Consider the following 15,612-nt stretch of genomic DNA (forward strand, 5'->3'; position numbering starts at 1 on the left):
CCAGCATCCCTGCTCCCTTCCGTTAATCTTTAAGGCCCCAAATCCTGAGGTGGGGTAGGGTGCCCTTCCCCCATTCCCACTCCGGAGGGATCCAGGCCACCCGGAATGGCAGGGCGTGTCCTAAGACTGACCTGGCAGGCCTCGGGGGAGGGGCTTCCATGGCTAGGTGTGGCTTCTTGGGTGGGGGCGTGGCGGGCCAATGAGTAGAGAGGCACGGCGGGGGCGGGGCCTGAGCACGGGTGCGGCGCGCTGCGGGGCGGCCGACGCTGGCAGAAGCGGGCGGCGCGCAGACGGCCACTCGGCGCCGCGCGGAACTGGCCGCCGATTGGCTGCGGCTCTCGCGTGTCAGGCGGTTGCTAGGCTCCGGCCGCGCGCCCCGCCCTTGCGCTCGGCGCCCTCTCACGGCCCGGTACGTGCTCGCGCGGAGGCTGCGGCGCGGTTCTCGCGCTTCTTGGGTTCGGGGGCGGCAGCGGCGGCAGCTTGGTGCTGACTCCCTGGGGAGCGGCGACGGTGGCGTCTTGGGGCTAGTCGGAGGGAACACCTGTCTCCGCCCTCTTGCCTCCGCTTGGTGAGTGCACCGCGGGTCCTCGCCACCGTGCCTGGCTTTTCGGCCCCCATCCCTGCTGCCGCTGAGCAAGCCTTCCGTGGAACACCTGCTGCTGCTCGATTTCGGACTGGGGCGGAGACACAGCTACGGACGTCCTTGCGGGTGAGGAGGTGGCGCTGCCTGGTTGAAGCCGCCCCTCTGTTCCCGGTCCTGCTGGCAAGGGCTTGAAGCGTTCGGCGGCGAGGCCTTGGTATCGCGCAGTGGTGATGGGCCAGGCCTTAGCTCGGCCCGCGCTCCTGGGAACACTGGGCCTTCGCGTTTGCCGCTGGTTTGTGCGGCCTGCGGGTGGCCTCCGGGGTTCCCGTGGGGGTTGCAGCCCAAGGACTGGGGCGTTGAGCTGGGAAGGGTGCCGCCCCCGCCTCTCAGTCAGAGGTGTTCACAGCCTTGGGGGTCCCTCCCACTCGGTTGAGTTGTTTTTGGAATCCTACTTTCTATCTTTTCACTTGGTATTTGAAAGACCAGGTTCACTGGGTAGTATATTTGGGAGATGTCCCCAGAGGAAATGCTGTCTCAGAATCCTTTTGCCATGAATCCCAAGTTAATTTCTCTTACAAACAAAACTGCTAATTATAAATGCAACTTTTTTTCCGACCCCAGTTTCAAAAAAAAAAAAAAAAGAAAAAGAAAAAAATGCAACTTTTGATCTCTTCACCTTAAGATGGTTTTAGATTTGTAAATTGAGTTGCTGCAGGATTGGTTTTAATGGTGAAGATGAATTTTGACTGGTCTGGTTAGAGTTTGAGCCAGTACCTTTATAGCCTAGGGTTTTAACTTGAGCCTCTGGCCTGCTGTTTCCCTAAATAAGTCGTTCCTGGCATGGAAGCCAGATTCCTTGAAGTGAGGTTGGTGTTTATAGGACATAAATCCAGATAAAGAGTTGGATGTGCTTCCAGGTGTTTTGGAAAGTCTGGTGTAGATGGGGTATTATAATTTTATCAGGTTGTGCTATGCTTAGTGTTCAGAGACATGATAATTTTGGAATGTTCCGGTTCTAAAAAAGAATTCGACCTTAATACATTTGGAGGCATAAAAATCCATAGTTTGAATATGGAGGATTGAATTTTTTTTTTTTTTTTTTTTTTGGCCTGGAAGCCAAGGAAGTCTCGTAGCATGCATACTTTACAGGAGTCTAAGGAAGTGTTTCTTGGAGGAATAAGATTTCCGTGGGACCTTAGGTGTATATAGTGTGTGAGCTTACTGTGGGATACTGTGTAAAGATAGGAGTGAGCAGTGCTATATGGATAAAAAACACGTGATTGGAACATTAAAGCTTGTGTTAATACGTGCCTCTGTTGATGAGCATAGGGCAAGTCCTAACTCTTTTAAAAAACTGATTTGTCAAAATGCTTTCATTCATTTAGCAAATATTTGGCTTCACTACTTGCCAGATTCTATGGTAGATCCTGGGCACCCACATAAAAGTGTCTGGTTCTGCCTTCAAGGAACTCAGTTTGGGGAGCAGTGGGAATCAGAGTACCGGTGGTTCACAATGACTATCCAGCACTCCTGTAATACCAGTAGCTTGGGAGGCTGAGGCAGGAGCATCACAACTTCAAGGCCAGCCTCAGCAACTTAATGAGGCAATTTAGTGAGACCCTATTTCAAAATAAAAAATAAAAAAGGCTGGGGTGTGGCCCGTTGGTGAAGTGACTTAGGTTCAATCTCCAGCACCAAAAAAAAAAAAAAAGTGACTGATCACAAAATATGCTTACTTGATAGCCTGAAGAGAGAGGGAATTCCTGAGCTGTGGCCTTCAGGGCCTGCAAGAAGTAGTGGGGGACATCAGGGTCTGGACACTGGGAACCACATGTATATAGGCACCTAAAATAGTGCCTGGGAGTCTTCCAGCTTGACAGGTGTGAGCTCTGGGCCCTCCTTGTTTAGGAGTTCCAACTTCATACTCAGGATGCAGCAACCTTTTAATCAGTGAAGTGGCATAATCCAGATCAGTGTTTAGAAAGATATTGCTGGTGGCCACTTAAGGAGTGGCAGGGAGGAGGTCAGGACCTCTGGCATTAAAGTCATCCAATAGAAGAGAGAGGAGAGGGGAGGAGCCATTTAAGAACAGAGGCTGAAAAGGTAGGCTGAGGGAGGAGGCTGCATTCAGGAATGTATGGGCAGGAAGTCTAAGCATGACCAAGGGATTTAAACTACTTTTCTTTTTTTCTTTTTCTTTTTTTAATATTTATTCTTAAGTTTTAGGTGGACACAATATTTTCATTTTGCATATATGTGGTGCTGAGGATCGAACCCAGTGCCTCCTGCATGCTAGGTGAGCACTCTACCACTGAGCCACAACACCAGCCCTTTAAAACTACTTTTCAAGACTGGGGGCATAGGGGCTGGGGATGTGGCTCAAGCGGTAGCGCGCTCCTCTGGCATGCGTGCGGCCCGGGTTCGATCCTCAGCACCACATACAAACAACGATGTTGTGTCTGCCGATAACTAAAAAATAAATATTAAAAAATTCTCTCTCTCTCTCTCTCTCTCTCTCCCTCTCCCCCTCTCCCTCTCTCCCTCCCTCCATCACTCTCTCTTAAAAAAAAAAAAAAAAAAAGACTGGGGGCATAGCTCAGTGGCATAGTGCTTGCCCAGCATGTGGGAGGTCTTTAGGTTCAAACCCAGCACCAAAAAACAAGAACAGCTCTTTACTTCTGGATATGGTGACTCACAAACTGCTGGTTTCTGTTAAGCACTGAGAATAGTTGGGTTTGGAGGGGCCCTTGGTGGGGAACTTAGAATGGAGTTGTTACATAGGATTTAACGTTTCATTGTTAAAAAACTTCCATCCCACCACGTGTGGTGGCATACGCCTGTAATCCCAGTTCTCATAATCCCAGTGTCTGGGAAGGCTGAGGCAGGAGGATCACTAGTTCGAGGCCAGCCTCAGCAATTTAGAGAGACTGTCTCAAAAAAATAAAAAAAGTCTGGGGATGTAACCAGGGGTAAAGTGCCCCTGAGTTCAGTCCCCAGTATCAGAAAACAAAACCCAGGGCTGGGGATGTGGCTCAAGCGGTAGTGCGTTTGCCTGGCATGCGCTTGCCTGGCATGCTTGCGGCCCGGGTTCGATCCTCAGCACCACATACAAAGATGTTGTGTCCACCGAAAACTAAAAAAAATAAATAAATAAATAAAAAATTCTCTCTCTCTCTCTCTCTCTCTCTCTCTCTCTCTCTCAATAAATAAATAAATAAATAAAATGAAACCCAAACACCTTACCTCCTACTTGTACCTAGGACATTGTATTTTCTATGAGGCACAGCAGGTGTCTTAACCTCTGTAAGATGTTCACACTTGTTGAAACAGATTTTTTGGGGGGGATTGAATTCAGGGGCACTCAACCACTGAGCCACATCCCCAGCCCTATTTTGCATTTTTTATTTAGAGTCAGGGACTTAGCCCCTGGTTACTTAGCCCCTCACCATAGCTAAAGCTGGCTTTGAACTCTGGATCCTCCTTCCTCAGGCTCCTGAGCCTCTGGGATTACAGGTGTGCATCACTGGCTGAGGCAGATGTTTTTTACCTCACAGTTGTGGCGTCTCAGCTCTCTAGATGTGATGGACTTAATATTAAGTTGCAATTGAGGGGGCTGGGGATGTGGCTCAAGCGGTAGCACACTTGCCTGGCATGCGTGCGGCCTGGGTTCCATCCTCAGCACCACATACAAACAAAGATGTTGTGTCCGCCGAGAACTAAAAAATAAATATTAAAAAAAAAAATTCCACCCCCCCTCCTCTCTCACTCTATCTTTAAAAAAAAAAAGTTGCAATTGAGGGCCTTCAGTGCACATTCTGATGCTCATGAGAAACCTTTATACTGACTGAGGAAAATGAGACATAGAACAAATAATATACCCAAGATCATACAGGTATTGTGTGGCAGTCAGGATTTCAACCCAGGTGGAACATTTAGCTGTCTATACCCATCTGCATTTGTATTGCATCATATTGGTAATGATGCCCTTGGTTGGGTCTCTCTGATGAAGATTTAAGTGTAGCTATCTAGTGGTAGGTATAAGACAGGATAATGTAGGAAATGTGATAAGGGAACCCATGTGGTAGACTTGGGGGAACATGTTGTGTGGGACCATTCTCAGAAACCAGGGCTTGGCAGAGTCTTGGGCCACATTCTGGTTGTTCCTAGGACTATGTTGAAGGAAGCCAAGTAGCTTGGGTTCTATGATGGAATGTATGGGCATACTTTAGGGGAGGACTGTGTTTGAGTTAGACCTTTAGGAAGGGTATTGGTTTGATTGGTGAAGGAGCAGTGGCAAGGAGGTCAGAACTTTGTGGTAGAAAAGAGGTTAGCAGAAGAAAGTGTTGGGGGAGAGAGGACTGGGCACCTTTGTTGGGTATTCTGGAAGGCTGGAAATTACAGTTATGCAGGAATGAGCAGTTTTGAAGGTCTTAGAGCACAGCTGTGGTGGGATCTACTGGTTTTAAAAATGTTAGTCTCCAGTGTAAGTGCAGAGGCTGGACTATAATGGAGGCTAATTGGTCACTGTTGTGGTCCATTGAGGAAATAGTGGATCTGAACAAGGACAGTGGTCAGCAGTGAGGTGGAGATAAAGATTCAAGATAGTGAGTCATGTAGATTTCAGGGGCCTACTAGTGAGTGGAAGGGCAGGAGATGACAGAAGAGAAGGATGTGTGACAACATCAGCTATGTGCTGGTGAGAACTTGAATGACTTAGAATAAGAGGGGCCCACTAGATTGCATGAAGAGAAGAGAGGAGTGCTTGAGTCTGGCAGGGAAGATGAAGGGATGAGGGGCTATCCTTTTGTAGTGCTAGGGATTGAACCCAGGGCCTCATGTATTCTAGTGTTCTACCACTGAGCTACACTCCCAGTCCCCCATAGCCTTTTTTTTTTTTAATTCTGGGGATTGAGCCCAGGGGCATTTAACCACTGAGCCACATCCCCAGCCCTTTTTGTTTTGAGACTAGGTCTTGCTCAGTTGCTTAGGACCTCAATAAGTTGCTGAGCCTGGCCTTGAACTTGTGTTCCTCCTGCCTCAGTCTCCTGAGCTGCTGGGATTACAGGTGTGTGCCTATCCTTATTCTTTTTTGGGGGGTTACCAGGGATTGAACTCAGAGGCACTTGACCATTGAGCCACATCCCCAGCCCTAATTTGTATTTTATTTAGAGACAGGGTCTCACTGAGTTGCTTAGCACCTCGCTTTTTGCTGAGGCTAGCTTTGAACTCATGATCCTCCTGTCTCAGCCTCTGGAACTGCTGGGATTACAGATGTGCGCCATAGTGCCCAGCCTCTACCCCTATTCTTTAAGATAGCTGTCATCATCTTATGCTCATTTAAATAATGGTGCGAAGTTTGATTAAACATCCAGATTCCCTTATGTGCCATTTAGACTTGAGCAGTTGCAGACTGTGACTGCTTTCAGGCTACAGCCTTCAGAGTGTCACAGAAAATTAAAAATGGTATGAACATTAGGACCCAGATGAGGACTGAAAAGAGAATATTGAATTTCAAAGGAACTCAAAAGTGGTAATTAATTAATACTATGTTTTTCCATATGCACCTTCAAGTCTTTTTCCCTTTTTTTCAGGAATAAGTTTTCTCCTTTCATTTAAATAGCATATCTAGGGGCTGGGATTGTGGCTTAGCGGTGGAGCGCTCGCTTAGCACAGAAGGGACCCGGGTTCGATCCTCAGCACCACATAAAACTAAAGGCATTGGGTTGGGTCCATCTACACCTAAAAAATAAATATTAAAAAAATAGCATATATATGCCTTTCTATTTGTTATGCTTTTGCAGTTTTTTTTTTGAGGTTTTTTTTTTTATTGATTATTTAAAGCATTACATAGCTCATGATATATCATCTTTCATACATTTGACTCAAATTGTGTTTTGAACTCCCATTTTCACCCCAAATACAGATTGCAGAATCACATCTGTTACATATTCACATTTTTACATAATGCCATATTAGTGACTGTTGTATTCTGCTACCTTTCCTATCCCCTACTATCCCCCCTCCCCTCCCCTCCCATCTTCCCTCTCTACCTCCCCTGCTGTTCTCTCCCTTTTTTTGTTCAATTCTCTCCCTTTTTTTTCCCTCCCCCTTGCCCCTCATAACCTCTTATAATTCTATGTATCATTGAAGGTCTCCTACTATTTCCATGTGCTTTCCCTTCTCTCTCCGTTTCTCTCCCCCCATTCGTCTTTGTTTACTGTAGTCTTTTCCTCATGCTCTTCCTTCCTGTTCTGTTCTTAGTTGTTCTCTTTATATACTGGGGATTGAACCCACATGCGCTGTACCACTGAATTATATCATTCCCAGCCTTTTTTGTTTTATTTTATTTATTTTTATTTTTTATTTTGAGACACGGTTTCACTAAGTTGCTGAGGGTGGCCTCAAGCTGTGGTCCTCCTGCTTCAGCCTCCTGGATAGCTGGAATTACAGGTGTGCGCCATTGTGATTGTTGTGCCTTTGCTTCTTTTTTTTTTTTTTAAATATTTATTTATTTATCTTTAGTTTTAGGTGGATACATTAGTTTTTTTTTTTTTTTTTTTTAATGTGGTGCCGAGGATTGAACCCAGTGCCTCATGCATGCCAGGCGTGCACTCTACCACTGAGCCACCACTCCAGCCTGTGCCTTTGCTTCTTAATCCCCCTTCTTTTGCCTTTCCCTCATCGACATTGCAGGCCTGGAATAAGGTGGTGGTGAATAAATTAATGATTTATCTGGTCATTTCACAATAGGTCTTTGTCCATACCTTTGGGCATTAAGGCAGTTTTTCTTAGAGTCACATAACTTGCTTTGCCTCTTGATCATCTCTCTTCACTTTGATCATTAGTCAGTAATACTGCTCAAATAGCAATTTCTATAAATAGGGACTTAGAGTAGTTTACAAAATTATACCAGCCAGAAGGCTTAATTTAGCCTTAATGAAAAGGCTTTCCTGTTTTTCTATTTCTTTGGTTTGATAGTGAAGGATTTTCTTACAGGATCATAAATTGAGGATGGCAAAGTTAGTGAAGCCAATCTGTAATAAAATTTGGATGAAACGAGATAAAATTTGGATGAAGCTTTAGTAGTATGTTGAATACACACACACACACACACACACACTCTCTCTCTCTCTCTCTCTCTCTCTCTCTCTCACACACACACACACACACACACACACACTCATTTTGGCTGTACTGGGGATTAAACTCAGAGGTGCTCTACCACTGAGCTATATCCCCAGCCCTTTTTATTTTTTATTTTGATGCAGGGTCTCACTAAGTTGTCCAGGCTGGCCTTGAAATTGCAGTCCTCCTGCCTTGGCCTCCTGAGTTGCTGGAATTACAGGTATGTGCCACTGCACCTGGAGGGAGAACTGAATGTCTTTATATTACGTGTCATATAATAGTGTTGAGGCTGTTTCTCAATTACACCTTTTTTTTTTTTTTTGTACGGAGATTAAACTTAAGGGTTTATGCCAAAGAACTATATCCCCAACACTTTTTTATTTTAGCACTAGCAGGTTAAACCCAGGGGCACTTAACTACTGAGCCACATTCCTAGCCCTTTTTTAAAAAGTTTTTTGAGACAGAGCCTCACTAATTTGCTGATACTGACCTTGAATTTAGAATTCTCCTGCCTGAGCCTCCTGGGTTGCTGGTAGTGCATGCCAGGCATCTGCTCTGTTTATTTTTGTGACAGTGTCTTGTTAAGTTGCCCAGGATGGCCTTGAATTTGTGACCCTCCTGCCTCAGCTTCCTAAGTGACTGTGATTATAAGTGTGCACCATTGAGCCTGGTTAGGTTACAACTTCTTAAGCTAATTGTTTTGGCTATTGAAAGCTTTTTTTTTTTTTGTACTGATGATCAAACCCAGGATTTCATGAATGTTAGGCAAGCACTCTCCCACTGAGTCACATCCCCAACCCTTTTTATGTTTTTTGAGATAGGATCCTGCTAAGGGCCTTGTTAAGTTGCTGAGACTGAGTTTGAACTTGAGATCCTACTGCCTCAGCCTTCCAAGCAGCTGTACCCATGCTCGGCTTGAAAGCTAGTTGTTTTTTAAAATATCACTGTCTAGTAGTTCCAGCACTAAGGATGGGAAGTGGATAGACTCACTTGAGCTCACATGTTTAAGATGAGCTTGGGCAACATAAACAACACTCTTGTCTCAAAAAGAAAAAAAAAAGAATAATAATGGAAAAATAACATTGTTTAAAACACATTGGTAAATAAATAAATTTTAAAAAAAAGAATTGAGGGGGGAAAATAAATAAATAAGTAAAACATATTGGCATAGCACACTGTAATGGCAGTTAAGGTTAGCCTTGGCAACTTTGTCTCATATGTAGCTCTGTTATGTATCTTGCCTGGGTTCAATCCCAAGTTATTGGGATAAAACAGGAATTAATTTATATCTTTGAAACTTCATAATTTTTAGTCTTTTTTTTTTTTAAGAGAGAGTGAGAGAGGAGAGAGAGAGAGAGAGAATTTTTTAATATTTTTTTTTTTTTTTAAATATTTATTCTCCAGTTTTCGGTGGACACAACATCTTTATCTTATTTCTATGTGGTGCTGAGGATTGAACCCAGCACCCCGCGCATGCCAGGCGAGCGCGCTACCGCTTGAGCCACATCCCCAGCCCCTTAATATTTATTTTTTTAGTTCTCGGCAGACACAACATCTTTGTTGGTATGTGGTGCTGAGGATCGAACCCGGGCCGCACGCATGCCAGGTGAGTGTGCTACCGCCTGAGCCACATCCCCAGCCCAATTTTTAGTCTTAAAAGGATTGTTCAGAAAACATTTTTCTTAGAATTATGACCTTTGACAAAGAAATGTGATTAATTGGTATAGTCAGGACACTGAAGTAACATTTCCTTCTTCTTTTGGTGGTGTTCAGTGGTGTAATTCTGTTTTGGTTGTGGGCATTCACCAATATTGCTTCCTTCTTTTCCTGCAGGGCCTCTGCTCTCCAGGAAGATAAAGTTTTTAAAGCTGCCTAGCACTGGGAGGTGAGGTAAGATATTTGGAAAAAAAAAAAAAAAAAGATATTTCTGCAAAACATGATGGATAATCATGTACTTGGCAAAATGATTAGTCACAGACACTTAAAACAGTAATAGTGGGGAGAAAACTCTGTTAAATAATATGTATATATAGAGTTACATTCCCAGACTTATTTTTTACTTTTGTGCTGAGGATTGAACTCAAGGGTATTTAATCACTGACCTACATATGCAGCTGCCTACCCCTTTAAAAAAATATACATATATATGTGTGTGTGTGTGTGTGTGTGTGTGTGTATATATATATATATATATTTACAAACTTTTGAGATTTTATTTCTTATGAAATTTTAATTTTCTTTTATTTGTTCTAATTAGTTATACATGACAATAGAAATACATTTTTTTGACATGATACATAAATGAAGTATAACTTCTCATTCTTCTGGTTGGACATCATGTAGAATCACACCAGTTGTATAATCATATGTGCACATAGGGTAATTTTGAGACAGGGTCTCACTGAGTTGCTTAGGGCCTCACTAAGTTGCTGAGGCTGGCCTTGAACTTGCAGTCCTCCTGCTTTAGCCTCCTGAATTGCTGGGATTTCAGGAGTGTACCACCATACCCAGCCAGACTTTTTCTTTTCTTTCTTTCTTTCTTTTTAAATTTTTTTTAGGTTGTAGATGGACAAATACCTTTATTTTATTGATTCACCTTTTTTATGTGGTGCTGAGGATTGAACCCAGTGCCCTACATGCGCAAGACAAGCACTCCACCACTGAGCCATAATCCCAGCCCCGATTTTTTATTTTATTAAATAGGAAATACAGGGCTGCGGTTGTGGCTCAGTGGTATAGTGCTCACCTAGCACTGGATTCAATCCTCAGCACCACAATAAAAATGAAATAAAGATATTATGTGTCTAACTATAACTAAAAAATAAATATTTAGGAAAAAAATAGGAAATACAACACATGGTACAAACTTAAAAGGTACAGAAGGAGGGGCTGGGGATGTGGCTCAAGTGGTAGCGCGCTCGCCTGGCATGCGTGTGGCCCGGGTTCGATCCTCAGCACCACATACCAACAAAGATGTTGTGTCCGCCGAGAACTAAAAAAAAAATAAATATTAAAAATTCTCTCTCTCTCTCCTCTCTCACTCTCTCTTTAAAAAAAGAAAAAAGAAAAAAAAAGGTACAGAAGGATTATACAAGAAAATTTTTTTCTTCCACCCATCCCTTTAACTTCCAATTCTCCTTCCTAAAGGGGTATGATTTTTTAATTTCTTTTTTTGGGAGGGGGTTACCAGGGATTGAACTTGGGATACTCGACTACTGAGCCACATCTGCAGCCCTATTTTTTATTTTATTTAGAAACAGGGTCTCACTGACTTGCGAAGTGCCTCGCTTATGCTGAGGCTGTCTTTGAACTTGTGATCCTCCTACCTCAGCCTCCTGAGCTGCTGGGATTACAGGCATATGCCACTGTGCCCTCTGATTTTTTATTTTTATAGTCACATAGAGACTGAGTCTCAGTGTTGCCTGCCTTTGGGGACATGTGCACAGATCCATTCTTCTTGAGGCAGTCACGGCCTTTAGGGGAGTGTACCAGTTGAAGGAGAGCTCAAGAACAAGTGAAACACTGGAAGGATCTATTATATTCAGGGAAGCAGTAGCCAGTGCCCAGCTTGGTTCCATATTTTGGTGTTTGCTTTTCATTTCTATGGAAGTTGTTTTTGTACATGAAGTGTGGGAAATTCCTTTTACAGAATTCTTTGTACTAATTGATACATATGCATTGAAACTGAATAATGGAATTTGAAAACATTCTTCTTGTTTGATTTTGCAAGTATTCTGGTTATCTCTGTTTTTGCCTCTTCACTGTGCAGGAAGTGTCTTCCACCTCCAGGCATCCCAGAGGTTGATAGAGGATTGCTTAAGATTCCAAGGTTATCTAGGGCAGAAATGAACCAGTTCTGTCTTGGTTGTCATAAATACCTTTCTTAATTAGTTCTACTGTTTTTCAGGTCTGGGTTGATTCTCTAGCCAGTTTTTTTTTTTTGTTGTTGTTGTTGTTGATAGACCTTTATTTTATTTATGTATTTATACGTGGTGCTGAGAATTGAACCCCGAGTCTCACACATGCCAGGCAAGTGCAGTACCACTGAGCCTCAGCCCCAGCCCCTCTCAAGCCAGTTTTTGCCAAGAAAAATGCTGTAGCCAATGATGGAATTCTAAATAGCATTTCCTTTTTATTTGGATATTAATCAGATCCTGGGACACCATCCATTTTTGGGGCCTTGATTTCACTATGGAATATTTCCATAAGACATTAATCTTATTACTATAAATGTCCTGGGCCTACTACTTCTTGGGATGGTAGATTGTCTTTGCACTCAGATCCACCCTGACCTCAAGCAGACTTGTTTACTGCAATTTTTTTTTTTTTTAAATAACTTCATTTTGGTTATTGTCCCAGGTCTAGTGGCTACATCTGGTGATGGGCTTTTTTTTTTTTTTTTTTTTGGTAGTTGTAGATGGACACAATGCTTTTATTTTATTTGTTTATTTTTATGTGGTGCTGAGGGTTGAACCCAGTCCAGTGCCTCACGCATGCCAGGCAAGTGCTCCGACACTGAGTTACAGCCCCAGCCCCTGCAGTTTTTTTTATAGTGGAGTAATTTGCTGAATGGCTCTTGAATAGGGTAGACTCTGGGTCTAGGGAAAAATAAGGACTCGAGGTATGATATATATATGTGTGTGTGTATATATATATATATATATATATATATATATATATTTTTTTTTTTTTTAAATATACACGTGTGTGTGTATTTTTTTTTTTTTTTTTGGATAGTACTGGGAATTGAACCCAGGATGCTCTCGCACTGAAGTATGTCTCCAGCCCTTTCTATTTTTTACTTTGAGACAAAGTAAAAAAAAAAAAAAAAAAAAAGCTCTTTGATTCTCTTACTAAGTTGCTGAGGCTGGCCTTGAACTTGAGATCCTCCTGTCTCAGCTTCCTGAATAACTGGGATTATACACGTGTGCCACCATGCCTAACTGAAAAGTATCCTTTATATTTTTAGACTTTTAAGCAATATTGGAAAGATTGAGTTGACTGGAGAAATTTAGTAGGAGGAGACTAGAACAGCAACTCTTTATTAAAGATCTAAAAATAGATTTCATTAAAGTCATAAATAGATAACAGTAGGATTCCTGTTTCACTCTTTGCTGCTCTGGGTTTGTGCTACTAGATTTGCTTCTGCTTACTTGCACCACCGCATCTGAATATTTTCTTGGAACGTTCAGTAATATACACCTAAAACACTGAGTTTACCAGTCTGAAAATATTTGGTTTCAAAAAAGTGGTTTAGAAAGTGACTGGAGTCCTTGGTGTAGGGAAAAAATCCTTAGCAGAAGTTGATTCTTTTTTTTTTTTATAGTTTTTTTTTCTTTTTTTAAAGAGAGAGTGAGAGAGGAGAGGGAGAGAGAGAGAGAATTTTTTAATAATTATTTTTTAGTTTTCGGCGGACACAACATCTTTGTTTGTATGTGGTGCTGAGGATCGAACCCGGGCCGCATGCATGGCAGGCGAGCGCGCTACCGCTTGAGCCACATCCCCAGCCCAGAAGTTGATTCTTTTGCTTGCAGTGCCAGCCTTGAGCTGACAGGTCCTGTAGAGAGTTCCCTGACTTCTCAAAGCCCTGATTTTTTTTCTCTTCTAGTTGGATATTGCTGATGAGAGGAATCTCCTGTGTGTGCCATCTAAGCTACCTGATTCAATCAGATGCACCTTAGGTCACCCTTCTATTTTGGGTGGGGGAGGTGGGGTCTCCTTTTGGTTCTAACTTTTGGAAAAGATGATAAAGTTATCATCACAGGAAGAAAGTTCTTCCTGTGTAGGCGTCATATGCCCCAGGCTGCCTGTGCCCTTTCTCTCTGTGTGAGGAGGTGGAGGAATGTCCTGGCCTCCCTTCTTCCATCCTGCTATGGGCTTCTAGGGAGAATGGGGCCCATTGTGATTTCAGTGTCAGTTCTGTGCTGTGGCCTCTGTCCGGTCTGCTTTGGTCACTGGGTGAGGAAATGGGAGACCAGCAAGTTGTTGCTTCTTAACATGCTGCCCTGTTGTGTAGGAGTGTTCTGGAGGATGATACTTGTAATTTGTTTGCTGATTTTTGTAGTGTCCCCCCCCCCTCTTGTGCTGCCGCTAGGTGGTATTGAATCTAGGGCCTCAGCCAGATAAAGTGTTGGTGAGCAGGTGAGCACTTTATTGCTCCCAACCCCTCATTTTAAAATTTTTTTTTTGGTACTGGGATTTAACCCAGGGTGCTTTACCCTATATACCCAGTCCTTTTATTTTTTATTTTGAGACAGATTCTTACTAAGTTGCTTAGGGCCTCACCAAGTTGTTGAGACTGACCTCAAACTTTAGATCCTTCTGTCGCCTCAACCTCCTGAGTTGATGGGATTACAGATGGGCACCACTATGCCCAGCAATGGGTTAAATTTAGTATGGAAGGTGTGAACCTTACTCCATGTAGTCAGCATTTTCCTTAGAAACTTGAAACCTGAACTATTTGGAGCTTCCTGACTCCTTGAGGGACAAATTCAGCGCAGAACATTTTGGTTAGCCTCAGGGTGTAAGGAGGACAAGGATACAGACACCAGTGTCTAACTTCTGAGTAGAGAATCGTTGTTCTGAAGGATAAAAATTAGGTTTTAGCCTCTAGGTGATGAAGGTACCATATTTTCTGATTTTATGTTGGGAGGAACTGGGATCTGGTTTCCCTGTGAAGACTCCAGATGAATTCCAGATAGTGGGAGACATTTAATCTCTTGACTTTTGTGCCTGGGAGGGTAGAACTTATTGATTTTTATCAGATAAAAGAATCATATATACCACTGGAGAGGGACTAATAATAAGCTCTAAATGCCCTCTCTAACTCCTCTGATAGGAGAGGTGGGGCAGAACCAAACTGGCAGGGGAGAGAAGTCCATTGTATTGGAGCTGAGTAGGTTCCCAGGAGAAACAGAATTAATCTCTGTGTGGAAGTAAGTCCATTTTTACCATAGGTACTACAATCCAGATTCCTTATTATTGTGAGGAGATTATTGACTTTGGTGGGTTTATTAGTTTCACATGTGGGGTGGAGAAAGCAAAACACCCAGTGGTGTATATAGTGATGTCCATTCTAGTCTGCTGGTATAATCTGTGTCCTAATGTGTTCTGTGTGTATCTAAGCATAGAAATTCACAATCATCATGCTGGGCGTGGTGGTGCACGCCTGTAATGCCAGCTGCTCAGGAGGATTGCAAGTTCAAAGCCAGCTTCGGCAATTTAGGGAGACCCTGTTTCTTTTTTTTTTTTTTCTTTTTTTGAGAGAGAATTTTAATATCTATTTTTTAAAATTTTCGGCTGACACAACATCTTTGTTTGTATGTGGTGCCGAGGATTGAACCCGGGTCGCATGCATGCCAGGCGAGCACGCTACCGCTTGAGCCACATCCCCAGCCCTGACCCTGTTTCAAAATTAAAAAAAAAAAAAGGTGGTGGGGCTGGGGTTGGGTTGTGGCTCAGAGCTTGAACGCCCCTGGGTTTAATCTGTGGTACCAAAAAAAAAGAAAAAAGAAATTCACACCCATGAAAAATTATGGATAACTAACTGGATTAAGATTATTTGTAATTTACAACGTACATTTTAAGGTATTTTTTAATCAAGTATTTTTTTTCTTTTTTTGGCTGTACTGGGCATTGAATCCAGGGCCTCTTGCATAAATCCCAGCCAGCCTATTTTATTTTATTTTGAGATGGTGTTTTGCTAAATTATCCAGGCTGGCTTTGACTTTCAATCTTCCTGACTCGTCCTTTTTTTTTTTTTTTTGGACTGACTGTAGAACCCAGGGTACTTTACCACTGAGCTAAATCTCTAGACCTTTTAATTTTTTATTTTGAGATAGGATCTTGCTAAATCGTTGAGAATCACTAAGTCGCTGAGACTGGCCTCCAACTTGCCATCCTTC

At 42.9% G+C, this 15,612-nt stretch overlaps 1 protein-coding gene across 16 annotated transcripts in view; it reads left to right on the forward strand.

Moving 5' to 3' along the window:
• Positions 1 to 214: 214 nt before the first annotated feature.
• DAG1 (dystroglycan 1) overlaps positions 215 to 15,612 on the forward strand; it is a 66,687-nt gene continuing 51,289 nt past the window's right edge. For 4 of the 16 annotated variants that reach the window (XR_014023116.1, XM_081302514.1, XM_081302512.1 and 1 more), the window contains exons 1-3: positions 416 to 709; positions 7,852 to 7,928; positions 9,542 to 9,598. The gene's annotated coding sequence lies outside the window, so the exon portion shown is untranslated. The other 12 variants (XR_014023117.1, XM_081302515.1, XM_081302518.1 and 9 more) reach the window with 9 other exon arrangements.

Source organism: Spermophilus citellus (genome assembly GCF_964194105.1).
Source record: "Spermophilus citellus genome assembly, chromosome: 7".
NCBI classification, from domain to species: Eukaryota; Metazoa; Chordata; class Mammalia; order Rodentia; family Sciuridae; genus Spermophilus; species Spermophilus citellus.